This window comes from Chamaea fasciata, unplaced genomic scaffold, assembly GCF_029207755.1.
Source record: "Chamaea fasciata isolate MVZ Bird 193981 ecotype frontalis unplaced genomic scaffold, bChaFas1.0.hap1 SCAF_24, whole genome shotgun sequence".
Lineage (NCBI taxonomy): Eukaryota > Metazoa > Chordata > Aves > Passeriformes > Sylviidae > Chamaea > Chamaea fasciata.
The window spans coordinates 13,753-18,362 of record NW_027094109.1 but is presented as its reverse complement, the minus strand read 5'-3'; the positions used below and the strand labels follow the sequence as shown (position 1 = coordinate 18,362).

General features: G+C 59.4%; 1 long non-coding RNA gene across 1 annotated transcript; it reads right to left on the bottom strand.

The window, feature by feature from the left end:
- Positions 1–587: 587 nt before the first annotated feature.
- LOC136300938 (uncharacterized) lies at positions 588–1,755 on the bottom strand. Its single transcript, XR_010723770.1, has 3 exons — positions 1,506–1,755; positions 1,281–1,409; positions 588–814 (listed from the first exon to the last, which is right to left on the bottom strand). It is a non-coding gene; the product is annotated as an uncharacterized lncRNA (long non-coding RNA).
- Between the last annotated feature and the right edge of the window lie 2,855 nt (positions 1,756–4,610).

Sequence of the window (4,610 nt, the reverse complement as noted above, 5' to 3'; positions counted from 1 at the left end):
CTATTCAAACCCTCCAAAGTAACTTGGCCAGGGGGCAGGGTCAGCACCAAAGACACAGACACCAACCTCAGGAGCTCAGGGTCTTTGGCGACAGCTCAGAGCAGCCAAGAACCTCCCAAGGAGAAGCTCAGCAATGCTCCCCAGCACTGCTACCCAAGGTGACCTACAGGGACTGAGATCCAGCACCAGGGACCCTGAGCCTCACCCCCAGCAGCTGGGAATCCCCTGTCACAACCCAGCCCTGGAGAGCCCCCACAGAACTGGCAATTCCCGCGGGTGCGTCCGCCCGCCCGCAGGCCAAGAGGCTCCGGCTGTGCCGGGACAGGGCCCAGGTCGGGCAAATGCTGCAATAAACAGGCGCACACAACTCCCACAGCGGGAACAGCTGGGCTCAGCCTCCTCCGGCGTCGCCCCAAAGCCTGGCCAGGGCTTCAGGAGCAATGCAGGAGCTGCCTTTGGCCCCGCTCCTCCCAACAAGGCCACAGGACTCATCTCAGGGCCCTGTCCGGCCTCTGAACACAGAAAGGTCAAGCCATGTTTCACTAATGAGCACGGACCTAGCCCAGAACACTAATGATCCTGGCTACCGCACTGCCGACAGGATACAAACACAACATCTGGGTTGAAGGCTCACCCAGAGGTCAGCTTTGCCTCAAGACTCTGCTTCAGGCCTCAGGCCTTCAGGAAGTCCCAAGGTGCTTGAACCTCTGCGCAAAGCCTGCTCCCATCTCCTGTGGAACCTCACAGATCAGGCAGCACTTCCTCGGCCCACTCCTGAGGCTATTTAGCCTGCCAGCAAAGAGCAGGGGCTGACCTGGGAATGACAGAAGGCAGGGAGGGGAAAGGACCCTTTTGCTTCCATCCAGAAAGCCAAAGGCCGTCAAAAAAACCCTCTGGTGAACACCTGAGCAGCACCAGGAGATGAAAGGCCTGGCACTCCTGACTCCCAGAGCTCCCAGCGCTGCCTTGCCCCTCACCTTCAGCCCTCGTCTTGGACAGCAAGGCAATCCCAGGGACAGAAATCCAGGCTCCTGCTGCTCCTGGACGGAGGCACCCAACAGCTCTGTGCTGGCTGAACATGGCAGCAAAATCAGGATGCTGCTCTTCCTTGGGCAAAACTCCAGCCACTAAAAAGCTGGAATGCAGGACAACCCTGCCTCTCCACCAGGGCACTTGGATCCAGCCCTACTGACACATGGACATTTGAGACAGGAATCCATAACCCTCCGTGAAATCACATCACAGCCTCCAGGTGTTTTCCTGTTCGTGTCCTCACTTACCTGGCATAGGCTTCTTCCAAGGCTTTGCAGACACTTTGCCTCTAGCCAAAAAGATTAACATCGCCTTCTTTCCAGCTTTCAAGAAGTCACAGCAAGTCATCCTGGTCCCATGTTCCACATCAGATTCTCCTGTAAAAAGAAAGATATTTTTTTCTGTTCAGATCATTTCTCAAGCTGTCAAGAAAAGCAGGATCCCACATGCACTCCCAGAAATTCTCTCAACACCATTTGCTGCTTCTCTCTCTGGCAGGGCACCAACAAGTCCTGGGACACTTCTTGTTCCCTGCTGGCCAGTGACCTTGAGCGATAAAAGAAGGCACCAGTATTGCTGCTAATTTTACAGCCACAGGCTTTGAACTTTCCACAAGTTAAAAGCAGAAGCAGACACTCCTCATCGGGCTCGAGTTCTCGCTTCCTGGCCCAGGAGACGCGCGGCCGCAGCTGCTCGAGCTTCTCTACCACTGCAGAGCGCGCCGAACACGGCAGGCGCACGGCAGGTGACGAACAAGCGACTTCTCCAATCCCGGCCCCGGAGAGGCGTGGCCGCCGCTCCTCGAGCTCCTCCGCCTCTGCACAGCGCTGCACGCACGGCAGGAGCACCGGAAGTGACGAAACAGCGAGGCCACGCTTCCCGGCCCGGGAGACGCGTGTCTGCCGCTCCTCGAGGATCTCAGCCGCCGCAAAGCACGCCGAGCAGGTAAGCGCACTGCAGATAATGAATAAGTGAAATCTTGCTTCCCAGCCCCGAAAATGCACTTTCGGTGCTGGAGGAGCTTCTCTGCTTGTGGGCAGCACGGAAACCGCGCCCAGCCGCTGTTCGCAGCCAGCCTGCAGCATACCGCCGGAGAGTGCACTAGGCGCGGCCAAACGGCGTTTGCTCGCTTCCCAGGCTAGGAGAAGCACTTTCCGTGCTGCAAACAGCTTCTCTGCCTGTGGAGAGCTCGGAAACAGCGTTTAACGCTGTTCCAAGCCTGCCTGCGAGCGAATCGCCGGAGAGTGCACTCGGCGCGGCCAAACGGCGTTTGCTCGCTTCCCAGGCTAGGAGAAGCACTTGCCGTGCTGCAAACAGCTTCTCTGCCTGTGGAGAATCCGGAAACAGCGTTTAACGCTGTTCCAAGCCTGCCTGCGAGCGAGGCGCCGGAGAGTGCACTAGGCGCGGCCAAACGGCGTTTGCTCGCTTCCCAGGCTAGGAGAAGCACTTGCCGTGCTGCAAACAGCTTCTCTGCCTGTGGAGAGCTCGGAAACAGCGTTTAACGCTGTTCCAAGCCTGCCTGCGAGCGAAGCGCCGGAGAGTGCACTAGGCGCGGCCAAACGGCGTTTACTCGCTTCCCAGGCTAGGAGAAGCACTTTCCGTGCTGCAAACAGCCTCTCTGCCTGTGGAGAGCGCGGAAACAGCGTTTAACGCTGTTCCAAGCCTGCCTGCGAGCGAATCGCCGGAGAGTGCAGTAGGCGCGGCCAAACGGCGTTTGCTCGCTTCCCAGGCTAGGAGAAGCACTTGCCGTGCTGCAAACAGCTTCTCTGCCTGTGGAGAGCTCGGAAACAGCGTTTGACGCTGTTCCAAGCCTGCCTGCGAGCGAAGCGCCGGAGAGTGCACTCGGCGCGGCCAAACGGCGTTTGCTCGCTTCCCAGGCTAGCAGAAGCACTTGCCGTGCTGCAAACAGCTTCTCTGCCTGTGGAGAGCTCGGAAACAGCGTTTAACGCTGTTCCAAGCCTGCCTGCAAGCGAACCGGCGGAGAGTGCACTAGGCGCGGCCAAACGGCGTTTACTCGCTTCCCAGGCTAGGAGAAGCACTTGCCGTGCTGCAAACAGCCTCTCTGCCTGTGGAGAGCTCGGAAACAGCGTTTAACGCTGTTCCAAGCCTGCCTGCGAGCGAAGCGCCGGAGAGTGCACTCGGCGCGGCCAAACGGCGTTTGCTCGCTTCCCAGGCTAGGAGAAGCACTTGCCGTGCTGCAAACAGCTTCTCTGCCTGTGGAGAACTCGGAAACAGCGTTTAACGCTGTTCCAAGCCTGCCTGCGAGCGAAGCGCCGGAGAGTGCACTCGGCGCGGCCAAACGGCGTTTGCTCGCTTCCCAGGCTAGGAGAAGCACTTGCCGTGCTGCAAACAGCCTCTCTGCCTGTGGAGAGCTCGGAAACAGCGTTTAACGCTGTTCCAAGCCTGCCTGCGAGCGAAGCGCCGAAGAGTGCACTCGGCGCGGCCAAACGGCGTTTGCTCGCTTCCCAGGCTAGGAGAAGCACATGCCGTGCTGCAAACAGCCTCTCTGCCTGTGGAGAGCTCGGAAACAGCGTTTAACGCTGTTCCAAGCCTGCCTGCGAGCGAACCGCCGGAGAGTGCACTCGGCGCGGCCAAACGGCGTTTGCTCGCTTCCCAGGCTAGGAGAAGCACTTGCCGTGCTGCAAACAGCCTCTCTGCCTGTGGAGAGCTCGGAAACAGCGTTTAACGCTGTTCCAAGCCTGCCTGCGAGCGAAGCGCCGGAGAGTGCACTCGGCGCGGCCAAACGGCGTTTGCTCGCTTCCCAGGCTAGGAGAAGCACTTGCCGTGCTGTAAACAGCTTCTCTGCCTGTGGATAACTCGGAAACAGCGTTTGACGCTGTTCCAAGCCGGCCTGCGAGCGAAGCGCCGGAGAGTGCACTCGGCGCGGCCAAACGGCGTTTGCTCGCTTCCCAGGCTAGGAGAAGCACTTGCCGTGCTGCAAACAGCTTCTCTGCCTGTGGAGAGCTCGGAAACAGCGTTTGACGCTGTTCCAAGCCTGCCTGCGAGCGAACCGCCGGAGAGTGCACTCGGCGCGGCCAAACGGCGTTTGCTCGCTTCCCAGGCTAGGAGAAGCACTTGCCGTGCTGCAAACAGCTTCTCTGCCTGTGGAGAGCTCGGAAACAGCGTTTAACGCTGTTCCAAGCCTGCCTGCGAGCGAGGCGCCGGAGAGTGCACTAGGCGCGGCCAAACGGCGTTTGCTCGCTTCCCAGGCTAGGAGAAGCACTTGCCGTGCTGCAAACAGCTTCTCTGCCTGTGGAGAGCTCGGAAACAGCGTTTAACGCTGTTCCAAGCCTGCCTGCGAGCGAAGCGCCGGAGAGTGCACTAGGCGCGGCCAAACGGCATTTACTCGCTTCCCAGGCTAGGAGAAGCGTTTTCCGTGCTGCAAACAGCCTCTCTGCCTGTGGAGAGCTCGGAAACAGCGTTTAACGCTGTTCCAAGCCTGCCTGCGAGCGAACCGGCGGAGAGTGCAGTAGGCGCGGCCAAACGGCGTTTGCTCGCTTCCCAGGCTAGGAGAAGCACTTGCCGTGCTGCAAACAGCTTCTCTGCCTGTGGAGAGCTCGGAAACAGCGTTTAACGCT